The sequence below is a fragment of the Panthera onca genome, chromosome D3, assembly GCF_046562875.1.
Source record: "Panthera onca isolate mPanOnc1 chromosome D3, mPanOnc1 haplotype 2, whole genome shotgun sequence".
Classification (NCBI taxonomy): Eukaryota; Metazoa; Chordata; class Mammalia; order Carnivora; family Felidae; genus Panthera; species Panthera onca.
Window position 1 is genome coordinate 60196536 of NC_138350.1, and position 13458 is coordinate 60209993.

The following is a 13458-nucleotide window of genomic DNA, read 5'->3' on the forward strand; positions in this document are numbered from 1 at the left end:
CTCTGTTTACCAGGGGCTTGTGGTCAAGTGTGGAGATGAAAAACTAAACAAATACAAAATTGCTATATAATGGATTTCTGCTTTAACTGAAGTTGGTTACAGAGCACTGCAGTTAAACGGTGAAGAAGAAGCAAATATTATTGCCCAGCAAACCCTTCCACCTCCCATGTTCCTCAAATCCTTTCAGGACACCTTCCTTATCACATCCACTCATTTTGGACATCTTGCTCCTCTAGTTTGCTCCTTCCTTGATCTCTTTGTATTTCCCTTTGCCTCTCTCTTGTGTGGGGATGCTCTCCCTGCTATCCTTCCAATTTGGACTCTAACATCACTACTGTACAGAGGACTTCCCTGAAGACCCCCTCTAAATCAGCCAACATCCTACTCTAGTTAATCTCTATTAGATCACTGTGCTTCTTCCCTTTATAATATAGATAATGCTTACCACTACCTATATAACTTGTTTTATTCACTTGTGTACTTATTTATTACCTGTCTTCCCCAGCTAGAATTTAAGCTCCAATAGGACAGTGATATTTCCTTGCTTTTATCTATTATTTCCAGAGATATTGGCCCATAATTGGCATTTTATACTTGTTGAATAGTTAATTTTTTATGCATCTATTCATTCATCTATATGTTCACTCATTCATTCAATAAACATTTAATGAGCACTTATTATATGTCAGGCTTTTTTTTTTTTAAGGCATGGGGAACAGGAGTAAACACAAAGGCAAAAATCTCTGCTCTTATTAACGCTGCAGTCCAGAGATGGAGACAAACATAAAACTAAGAGACACAACAACATTTAAGATAGTGATAAGTGCTGTGGAGAAAATACAGGTCACAGATGAATGGGTTTCATTTGGAAGGGGATTGCCATGCTATTTATACTAATATAGGAAGACCTTAAGTAGAACATCACACTTGAGCAAAACCCTGAGGAAATGAAGACGTTTTCATGGTGATTAAAATGTGAAGTACATTGGAAGTTTTAAACAGGAGTGAGTGATCTGACTCTTATTGTACAAAAATCATTCAGGTTATCATATTGAATGTACTCTGTAGGGAGACAGGATCAGGTAGAAGTAAGGAGATCAAGGTAGGAAGTATGTAATACAAGTAAAACCTTGAATTGTGAGTAACTTGTTCTGGGAGTGTTCCACAAGACAAGCAAACATTTCTAATACATTTTAAATTGATAAACGAGCGATGTCTTGCAATACAAGTAGGATGTGACACCAAATGTCATATGATCACAACCAAGACAATGGTTCTTGAAATTTGCTTTGATATAAAAGTGCTTTCCATTACAAGCACGTTTCTGGAATGAATTAGGATCACAAACCAAGTTTTTACTGCTTCCTAGGTGCCATTGATTTGGATCAGGATATTAGCAGTATAGGTTAGGAGAAGCAGTCAGATTCTAGATATATTTTGAAGTTGCAGCAAATGGACTTTGTTGATGGCATAAATGTACAATGTGAAAAAAGAAAGGGCTTAGGATAACTTTTAGATTTTTGACATGATCCCTTAGGAGGATGGAATTGCCAGTTATAGAGACTGACTAAAGTCTATGGGAAAAAGAGGTTTGGGGTAAAGGAGGATAATTGGAAATAAGTTTGGGGCATGTTAAGCTTAAAATGCCTGTAAGACATCCAGGTAGAAAAACAAATAGGCATTTGGATATAGAAATTTGGAATTCAGGGAATTCATCTATCCATCCAAATAAATATTTGCTGAATACCTATGCTATGTCAGAAACAGTGATACACGCGGTAGTTACCTATTTGAAAAAGACACACCTCTGGGGCACCTAGGTGGCTCATTGGGTTAAGTGTCCAACTTCGGCTCAGGTCATGATCTCATGGTCTGTGGGTTCGAGCCACGTGTTGGGCTCTGTGCTGACAGCTCAGAGCCTGGAGCCTGCTTTGGATTCTGTGTATCCCTCTCTCTCTGCCTCTTCTCCACTCACATTCTTGTCTCTCTCTCTCAAAAATAAACAAACATTAAAAAAAATTTTAAAAAGAAAAAGAAAAAGACACACTCCCTATCTTTTAGGAATTTTCAGTTAAAGGGGAAAAGAAAAACATAAACAGGTATTTCCAAAAATGTGGGATAATGGTTTTCCTGATGTTGCAAGAATATGCAGAGGTGATATGCGATGTCTCATATTTGGTGTTGGATAAAGAAATAATTCCTGGAAATATTGAATTGCAGAGCCCTAAAGATATGTAAGAGTTAGTTAGCTTAAAGATGTGTAAGAGAGAGATCTAGAATGTTCCTTGCTGTTTTTCATAATCTCATATTATTTTATTTCTGAGATTCAGGTACTTAATTATTATTTTCAAATGGGCAACAAATTTTCAAATCCATTAAAGTAAGATTTTAAGTTTGTCACATCAAGTAAGTATATCTTTTTTCTTGAGACCAGTATCATTCCTTTTCACACTGTCTCTCCCATCCCCATGATACATTCACATAAATTCATTCCAGAATAATGTGTTCCTTTGAAACAAAGCAAAACAAAGAGAAACGAGATTTGACTTTGAGAGTTGTGTTTACAAAGGAAATTCTTTAAGACAGGATGTTTTATACATATCATGGAATAACTTGCATACATTTACAGAAAGTTATCTTTACATTGCTTTTGACTTCATAATTTTCCAAAAATGTTTATTTTTTGTCTATTTTTATTTTATATGTATAGTTATATGTAAAAAAAAAAAACATTATAGCAAATGAGTGAGTGGTGTGCCAGACCCACATCTCATTTTCCTGGCTCCCAGAAGCATTTTCTTCTCTGAAGTTACCCTGCAATGAAGGGAATCTAACACTCAAAGTTTGCACTGCTCTTGGGGTCAGCACACATCCAATGACTATTCAATGTCAGAGGACAGAGGCCTGTCTGTGCACCTTGAGTCAAGACACCTCTGAAGACTCATCTCAGCTCCAGAACTCTCCATGAGGTTGGCTGAAATCTCTGTTAAAACCACATCAGAGTTTAACTTCTCCTTCAACTCAATTCTTCTTCCCTCACTCCCTTAAAATTGTTGTTCCTAAAGATGCTATGTAATAAACTTTCTGTAAACAAATTTCTGGTTCAGAGTCTAGCTCCCGGTAACTGTCTGTGATAAAACAGTATGAATGAGTAGATGAATGTATAATGACTGATGGGAGAGAACGACCTATATCATCCAGATCAAAGGCCCTGCCGAATACTGCCATTGGTTTTTGAGCTGCTCGGCTGTCTTCTGAAATTTTGGACCTAGATTTGGGCATCTTCTTTAAGAAGGACAGCTAGAGAGATTCCAAAATAGGAGAAAGATGATTTAGATTATGGAGGACCAAGCAGCCAATCTCATATACATAAAATATTTAAAGAAGAAGTAGATTTAGCACTAAGAAAACGAAGTCACATTGGACATATAAAGATACAAGGAATGGATATTATCAAGCTTCATTTCCTGCTCATTAGCAACAGAGCTGTCTCAGAATTAGAAAAATATATCCTGTGAGGTTTTGAATGCACAGGACAAACTGGAATGAAGGTGACCAGAAGAAGTCAGGGATATTGTGGAAGAGATACTTGCATTGTGCTGAGGTTCAGAGAGCTGACAGCCAAGGACTTGTCCTGCTCTGATTTTGCAACATTATAGTGGTAGACAAGGGAGAGTCTCAATTTGAAGTTCATAGCTAAACAGCATGGTTACCTACACAGAAAGAGAAACATGTGCACCAAAATATATTCATGTGAAATAAATGGATAGATAAATCTGTATGCTAGTTTGGTAGTTGTTGATACGGATACAGATGTTCTATCTATGATAAAACAACACCATACCTTTAATTCTTTTATTTTCACTGTTTTGGAGAACTACATTGTATTCATGTAGGACAATGTACTTATCATTTTCTTTGAGGAAAGGCCAAACATTGGTTAGTACACACATTGCTTATATATATATTTTTGTGGATGTCCCTAAGTGCACATGCGTAAGAATTTCTCTAGGATACATAACTAAGAATGGCATGGCTAGGTCTCAAAGTGTGAGGATCATCTTATAATAGAAAATACCAAATATTTGCCAAAGTTATTGTATCAATATTCATTCCCACCAGCAATATGTAAAAGTCAGTTGCCTGAGTTCTGATTTTTTTTCCAGGTTCCATTCATCCAGCAACAGTTTATTTTATTTTATTTTATTTTATTTTATTTTATTTTATTTTATTTTATTTTATTTTATTTTATTTTATTTTATTTTATTTTTTCAATATATGAAGTTTATTGTCAAATTGGTTTCCATACAACACCCAGTGCTCATCCCCAAAGGTGCCCTCCTCAATACCCATCACCCACCCTCCCCTCCCTCCCACCCCCATCAGCCCTCAGTTTGTTCTCAGTTTTTAAGAGTCTCTTATGCTTTGGCTCTCTTCCACTCTAACCTCTTTTTTTTTTTCCTTCCCCTCCCCCATGGGTTTCTGTTAAGTTTCTCAGGATCCACCTAAGAGTGAAACCATATGGTATCTGTCTTTCTCTGTTTGGCTTATTTCACTTAGCATCACACTCTCCAGTTCCATCCATGTTGCTACAAAGGGCTATATTTCATTCTTTCTCATTGCCACGTAGTACTCCATTGTGTATATAAACCACAATTCCTTTATCCATTCATCAGTTGATGGACATTTAGGCTCTTTCCATAATTTGCCTATTGTTGAGAGTGCTGCTATAAACATTGGGGTACAAATGCCCCTATGCATCAGTACTCCTGTGTCCCTTGGGTAAATTCCTAGCAGTGCTATTGCTGGGTCATAGGGTAGGTCTATTTTTAATTTTTTGAGGAACCTCCACACTGTTTTCCAGAGCGGCTGCACCAATCTGCATTCCCACCAACAGTGCAAGAGTTTCCCGTTTCTCCACATCCTCTCCAGCATCTATACTCTCCTGATTTGCTCATTTTGGCCACTCTGACTGGCGTGAGGTGATATCTGAGTGTGGTTTTGATTTGTATTTCCCTGATGAGGAGCGACGTTGAGCATCTTTTCATGTGCCTGTTGGCCATCCAGATGTCTTCTTTAGAGAAGTGTCTATTCATGTTTTCTGCCCATTTCTTCACTGGGTTATTTGTTTTTCCCGTGTGGAGATTGGTGAGCTCTTTATAGATTTTGGATACTAGCCCTTTGTCCGATATGTCATTTGCAAATATCTTTTCCCATTCTGTTGGTTGCCTTTTAGTTTTGTTGGTTGTTTCCTTTGCTGTGCAGAAGATTTTTATCTTCATAAGGTCCCAGAAGTTCATTTTTGCTTTTAATTCCCTTGCCTTTGGGGATGTGTCAAGTAAGAAATTGCTACAGCTGAGGTCAGAGAGGTCTTTTCCTGCTTTCTCCTCTAGGGTTTTGGTGGTTTCCTGTCTCACATTCAGGTCCTTTATCCATTTTGAGTTTATTTTTGTGAATGGTGTGAGAAAGTGGTCTAGTTTCAACCTTCTGCATGTTGCTGTCCAGTTCTCCCAGCACCATTTGTTAAAGAGACTGTCTTTTTTCCATTGGATATTCTTTCCTGCTTTGTCAAAGATTAGTTGGCCATACGTTTGTGGGTCTAGTTCTGGGGTTTCTATTCTATTCCATTGGTCTATGTGTCTGTTTCTGTGCCAATACCATGCAGTCTTGATGATTACAGCTTTGTAGTAGAGGCTAAAGTCTGGGATTGTAATGCCTCCTGCTTTGGTCTTCTTCTTCAAAATTACTTTGGCTATTCGGGGCCTTTTGTGGTTCCATATGAATTTTAGGATTGCTTGTTCTAGTTTCGAGAAGAATGCTGGTGCAATTTTGATTGGGATTGCATTGAATGTGTAGATAGCTTTGGGTAGTATTGACATTTTGACAATATTTATTCTTCCAATCCATGAGCATGGAATGTTTTTCCATTTCTTTATATCTTCTTCAATTTCCTTCATAAGCTTTCTATAGTTTTCAGCATACAGATCTTTTACATCTTTGGTTAGATTTATTCCTAGGTATTTTATGCTTCTTGGTGCAATTGTGAATGGGATCAGTTTCTTTACTTGTCTTTCTGTTGCTTCATTGTTAGTGTATAAGAATGCAACTGATTTCTGTACATTGATTTTGTATCCTGCAACTTTGCTAAATCCATGTATCAGTTCTAGCAGACTTCTGGTGGAGTGTATCAGATTTTCCATGTATAATATCATGTCATCTGCAAAAAGTGAAAGCTTAACTTCATCTTTGCCAATTTTGATGCCTTTGATTTCCTTTTGTTGTCTGATTGCTGATGCTAGAACTTCCAACACTATGTTCAACAACAACGGTGAGAGTGGATATCCCTGTCGTGTTGCTGATCTCAGGGAAAAAGCTCTCAGTTTTTCCCCGTTGAGGATGATGTTAGCTGTGGGCTTTTCATAAATGGCTTTTATTATCTTTAAGTATGTTCCTTCTATCCCGATTTTCTCGAGGGTTTTTATTAAGAAAGTTTGCTGAATTTTGTCAAAGGCCTTTTCTGCATCGATTGACAGGATCATATGGTTCTTATCTTTTCTTTTATTAATGTGATGTATCACGTTGATTGATTTGCAAATGTTGAACCAGCCCTGCATCCCAGGAATGAATCCCACTTCATCATGGTGAATAATTCTTTTTATATGCCGTTGAATTCGATTTGCTAGTATCTTACTGAGAATTTTTGCATCCATATTCATCAGGGATATTGGCCTGTAGTTCTCTTTTTTTACTGGGTCTCTGTCTAGTTTAGGAATCAAAGTAATACTGGCTTCATAGAATGAATCTGGAAGTTTTCCTTCCCTTTCTATTTCTTGGAATAGCTTGAGAAGGATAGGTATTATCTCTGCTTTAAACATCTGGTAGAACTCCCCTGGGAAGCCATCTGGTCCTGGACTCTTATTTGTTGGGAGATTTTTAATGACTGATTCAATTTCTTCGCTGGTTATGGGTCTGTTCAAGCTTTCTATTTCCTCCTGATTGAGTTTTGGAAGAGTGTGGGTGTTTAGGAATTTGTCCATTTCTTCCAGGTTGCCCAGTTTGTTGGCATATAATTTTTCATAGTATTCCCTGATAATTGCTTGTATTTCTGAGGGATTGGTTGTAATCATTCCATTTTCATTCATGATTTTATCTATTTGGGTCATCTCCCTTTTCTTTTTGAGAAGCCTGGCTAGAGGTTTATCCATTTTGTTTATTTTCTCAAAAAACCAACTCTTGGTTTCGTTGATCTGCTCTACAGTTTTTTAGATTCTATATTGTTTATTTCTGCTCTGATCTTTGTTATTTCTCTTCTTTTGCTGGGTTTAGGCTGCCTTTGCTGTTCTGCTTCTATTTCCTTTAGGTGTGCTGTTAGATTTTGTATTTGGAATTTTTCTTTTTTCTTGAGATAGGCCTGGATTGCAATGTATTTTCCTCTCAGGACTGCCTTCGCTGCATCCCAAAGCGTTCGGATTGTTGTATTTTCATTTTCATTTGTTTCCATATATTTTTTAATTTCTTCTCTAATTGCCTGGTTGACCCATTCATTCTTTAGTAGGGTGTTCTTTAACCTCCATGTTTTTGGAGGTTTTCCAGACTTTTTCCTGTGGTTGATTTCAAGCTTCATAGCATTGTGGTCTGAAAGTATGCATGGTATGATTTCAATTCTTATACACTTATGAAGGGCTGTTTTGTGACCCAGTATGTGATCTATCTTGGAGAATGTTCCATGTGCACTCGAGAAGAAAGTATATTCTGTTGTTTTGGGATGCAGCGTTCTAAATATATCTGTCAACTCCATCTGATCCAATGTATCATTCAGGGCCCTTGTTTCTTTATTGACTGTGTGTCTAGATGATCTATCCATTTCTGTAAGTGGAGTGTTAAAGTCCCCTGCAATTACCACATTCTTATCCATAAGGTTGCTTATGTTTGTGAGTAATTGTTTTATATATTTGGGGCTCCGGTATTCGGCGCATAGACATTTATAATTGTTAGCTCTTCCTGATGGATAGACCCTGTGATTACTGAATTCTGATTTTCTACCAGTGTGTTAGGCATATAATACACCTCAACAGAGATTTTACATTTCATTGTGCTGATTATTGACAAATTGAGGGTCTCTTCATATGATTATGCAATATCTCTCCTTCCTCTTCTGAGAAATGCCAATTAGTTGGCCATAGTGTGTGTGTGTGTGTGTGTGTGTGTGTGTGTGTGTGTGTGTGTGTGTGTATTGCAAAAATCTTCTTCTCTAAACAAACAAGCAAACAAAGAAAAACTCCTAAAATCATCTTCTTATTAAAAGGAGTTCTTTACATATTATATATCTAATCTTCACTAGTTATATGTGTATACAATATCTTCCTCTAGTTTATAGTATGTCTTTATTTGCTTAATAACCTTTTGGAGGATTGAAATGTTAATTTTAGATATTTATATTTATTTATCTTTCATGGGTTGCATTTATTAAGTCTTGTTTCAGAAATTATTTTTTATGCCAAGGTCTTTACAATATCTTTTTATATTATTTTGTAATTTTGTCTTTATAACTTAGACATTTACATTTACATTTTTAACCTAGCTCAATGATTCCTATGAATAGTGTGAGGTAGAGATTCAAATACATTTTTTTTTATGAACAAGTGATTGTTGTGGAAAACATTATTGAAGATGTGTTTTCCCCTACTACTCAACAGTGTACCTGGTCATTACCAACTTCCCCCTAGACCTGGGTCTGTTTCTAAGTTTACAGTGTTTTTTCTCTCTTCAGTATCTCACTTCCATTGATCCTCTTGACTAATTACTATAACTTTACAATAATTCTTGATATTTGGTAATGTCTTGACCATTCTTGATGTCTGAAATGTACTGTATGTTGTTTATGCTTATACTTTGCTCTTGCATATCTGTTTTAGAATCAACTTGTCATTAAAGAAAAAAGAAAGCCCAGTGAGAATTTTTATCATAATTGTGCTTAAGCTATAATATATTTGCGTGAAATTACATTTTTTCAACAATTGCATCCTCTTATCTATAAGCATTGTATATGACTCCATTTAATTAAATATTTTCTAATATCTTCTAATAAAGATCTCTATATATATATTTTCATAGGGAAGGGTCTTACAAATTCTGTATTTTTTAAAAGAATCATACTTAATTATTTCAGTTTTGGTCATATAGGTTTTTTTCTATTTTATATTTTTAATATACCTATTCTACAGAAATGCAATTTATTGCATATATTTATTTTATATCCAGCAATTTCCTAAATTATCTTATTGGTATTTTCACATCTAAATGTTCTTAGAAATGGTAATCTGGCCATTTTAAAGGAAAGTTTAAAAGCCTATGAAAAATGGAGGCAAAAAGAAAAAAGCTTGAAGATATATAAGCTCTCCAGCCAACATCATTCCAGTGATGGGAAAAATTTACAATAAAATCCTTGTGAATGGATTTTTACAAATCCAGCTTTTGTATTTTTCACTGGGATGTGTCTACTGCTAAGAAATTGTGTTCTGCCTTGTTCAGATACCAGGTTCTTTTCTTGCTGGAATGATGCTTTGGGGTTTATGATAGATAGAAAAGTAAAATCTAACACCTTTCCCCCCACATCCATCCCTACTTCAAAAGAAACTGCTCTGTTTGATCCTCTTCCTGAAGTTCCTATTGACAGGACATCAATCATTTTATTTGTATACCACTTTTCACAGCACTAAAAGTGCTTCACAGAACTAGTAACATCCCAGTTCCCAACACAGACTGACAAATTATTTGTTCAAAAGGCAAGCTTATCAAGCCTGCACTGCTTACCTTTCTGTGTGCAGAGCTGTACTGCTGAATGTGAAATAAGGGTGGAATCTGGTGCCCATGTCATTAGACAAACAGAGGTGCTGTGGAAGTCTCTGCAGTGGCCTCTTGGAAATGCAGGCTGCAGGCTCCTGGGGTCTGGGAGGCCATATGTACCTGCAGGTAAAGAAGGGGACATGCCAGTTTCTCCAACAGCCTTTCATAGATAACACACTGCCAGGAAACCCAAATCGGGGGGATGAAAATTGACATGTAGTATTAACCATTCCAGGGGCAGCATTTGGTAACCAAGTTTCAGTGGTTAAGGTAATTTTAAACAAAATTGATACAAATGTCATGTATTAGAAAAATGTATAATCATGCTTTTTTAAACCATTCTTCAACATGGCTCCTCTGCTTGGGTAAGGTTTATCTTCTCGCTCTTTCTCTACGAATTTCATCTTCTTTTTTCTTCTATCTTCTTCTTTCCATGGGACCATTCTTCCCAATTGTTATTAGCATACTTTACTTGAATTTCTGGTAATCAGATTACATGGCATGATTCCTTTCTCTAATCCAAATAATCCAAACTAAATTTATGTTTCCCTTATACTTTTTCTTTAGTAGTACTTATAGAGATAAATTAATATTCACACATGTATACCTATGCTGTAACAGATGTGTATGAGTTTCAATATTAGGCTAGAATAACTTGATCATGTGAATTTCTATTTGAGTTCCACAGGCCGGCCATGTAATCACAGTGTAATAAAAGTAGCATCTCTCTCTCACACACACACATACAAACACACACATACACTTAATAAGGTACATATGAAATTATTATATTATTGATTATATGTTGCTTTGGAAAATTTCCTTGCTTCATTTGCTTATGTTCTTCTGATTAAACACGTGAAAGGAGAGGATGTATATCTTTGTTCTGTAATTTTTTCTGGGTACATAATAAAGATATAAATACAGATGGATATATACAACCATTTTTGAGTGACAGAAATTACTAAAAGGTGTGATAATTTTAGTTTGTAATTTCCAAATGGTAAAGGAATGTGACAACTTTAAGTTTGTATATGCTTGTGTATAATATATGTGATGTGTATACATTTATAGTTATTTGGCAAATGATTATGAACACCTAATGCACACACAAATTGATAACATACAATCTGTACAATTATTTTACAATAATCAAGAAATTAGGCACTTATACTATAAAAACATAATTTCTAAAAGTTACACATGGATTTTGTCTTATAATAATATAAAGCTAATTACAAGATTAAGAATTTATCTCAGTAGCTATTAAGAAAAAAAAAGTTCATAATTTATATTTGATTTCGGTGGGATTACTCTTTAGGAAAACAAAATCCAATGGTTTTCACTAAAGAAACATGTTATAGCTTGGAAAAAATATATTTATAGTATCTAACTTGTGCAAATATTTTCTTTTCAACAAATTCTTCTATTAGCACGTACACTTATAGTCATAAAACAACCTTTAAGCCACACTTTACTAAGCCCTAAAGCAGACAAAAATCAAATGCAGATGTGGAATGGGAGCCAAACAGATGCTGAAAAACCCTGTCAATATCCTAAAGGAATCCATTCTCTATCCGAAAGAAAATTTCTACTATAAAGAATTTGATTATGTATTGTTATACAAAATGTGATTAATGTTTTGTGGTGATTAATCAACTGCAAAATATATAATTATGCCATCTGTATTTTTCCAGCTTCTTGTCACTTAAAAATTCTGCAGGGGAGTTGGGAGGTGGGGGTATTGAGAACTTGTGGCATTTGGAGGGCTTTAAAGCCACAGGAGACTAGTCTGGGGAACAGAATAACTTATAGGCCTGATGCTTATTGTAATGGAAAAGGACTAAGATAGTAAACAAAGAGACTCCCAAGGCCCACTAGCTCCCCTCAGAACAGAAGATCCTGATAAGAGAGGCCACATTCTCCCAGACACCACAAGAATTACCTCCCCTAGATAAATTGCCATTTGCTCCTCACTCCAAGAACAGGTTACAAACTTCATCTTGACTAGTAGAAGTAATGGCCTCAGTGCCAGGTAAGGGATTTATCATTTATTCCAGTACATCAGTAAAGTAAATATTTTTGTATTTCTACTCCACCACAACCCAAGATCTAAGACTGTGATTAAGGTTTATGACACGACCCATATTCATGTCTTCCTAAAAAATGAAAACTGTTAAGAGTTGTATTTACACATATGTCCCAGTTGGAAAAAGTTTCAATATAGTTGAGAGTTGCTTATTAAGTTGAATTCTGCAGAATACCTAGGGTTTTAATATATTATTTTGACCTAGATAATGCTAGATAATATGTTTCATTGATTTTTTTTTTTCATTTTACTATTGCTTTCGGGGGAGCATTATGTAGAAACAACTTAAAATAAGTTCTGCTTCAAATTCCCAGTGGTTTTTAGGAAGGATAGCATTCTACTTGTGTGTTAAAGGGTAGCACAGGGAGATGGAATGATTTTCTTAAAGCATGCTTCCGTAACCTTGGATATACATCAGAATTACATGGAATGCATTTTTTAAATGCAAAGTCTGGGCACACATGCAGAGATTCTGCTTTAATTGTTCTGGGGTAGAGTCCAAACACTGGTGGTTTTAGATGCTTGCAGATAATTTTTTTTTTAATTTTTTAAAATGTTTTTATTTATTTTTGAGACAGAGAGAGACAGGGCATGAGTGGGGGAGGGGCAGAGAGAGAGGGAAACACAGAATCCGAAGCAGGTTCCAGGCTCCAAGCTCTCAGCACAGAGCCCGACACAGGGCTCAAACTCACAGACTGCAAGATCATGACCTGAGCCAAAGTCGGATGCTCAACCAACTGAGCCACCCAGGCGCCCCAGATAATTTTCATGTAATGTTCATCCAGGATGCATATCCAATAAGCTAGTTGTTCTTCAAGTGTGGTCCTCATACAACCAGCTCAGCATCACCAAGAAACTTGTTAAAAATGTAAATTATCAAACTCCACTGTAGTCCTACTGAATCTAAACCTCTGGGTATGAGGTTCAATGGTCTGTAACACGGTAAATCTGCAGGTGACTTTGATATACACTAATTGTTCCTCTAACTTTAGCCTGCATTGGAATCCAAATTTCTGATATAGTAGGTTTGGAGTGAGGCTCAAGAATCTGTATTTCTAACTGGTTTCCATGTGCTGTTGATGCTGCTGGTTTGGGTCCCACATGTCGGGTCTACAGGGTTAACGTGTTGCAGCCAAAGTAAGCTGAGACTAACAAGACAATTTATTTATAGATGCTTTAAATAAGTTCTGTATTACCCTTCTTAAACTAAGAATTACTCAATTTTTAAAAGTCAGCCATTGTACAACCTTTAGTTTAAAACTCTAGCAGGTGATATTCCACATTATCTCTTCAGCTTCTAGAACAAAAGCTATGTGTGTGCAGAAGCTCATCTGTCTTGTTCATTACTGAGTGTGAATTTAGCAGGTTAGCTCTCAATAAACATTTATGGGATGAAAGAGAAAATGAAAGGATATTTTTATTGAGCTCAAGTAAATTCAGTCTAGCAAAAGATTTGATGTAGTCTTTTCAGTATTGTTTTATTTAATTGACAGGCTGTTTTGAAATAATATTGACTAGATGCA

The 13458-nt window shown here is 35.9% G+C and overlaps 1 long non-coding RNA gene across 1 annotated transcript in view; it reads right to left on the bottom strand.

Annotated features, from left to right (window-relative positions):
* LOC132665944 (uncharacterized) overlaps nucleotides 1-13458 on the bottom strand; it is a 560511-nt gene that overhangs the window by 87865 nt on the left and 459188 nt on the right. The window contains exon 3 of the long non-coding RNA XR_009604363.3: nucleotides 9814-9966. This is a non-coding gene — a long non-coding RNA (uncharacterized LOC132665944). The remainder of the gene's footprint in view (nucleotides 1-9813; nucleotides 9967-13458) is intronic.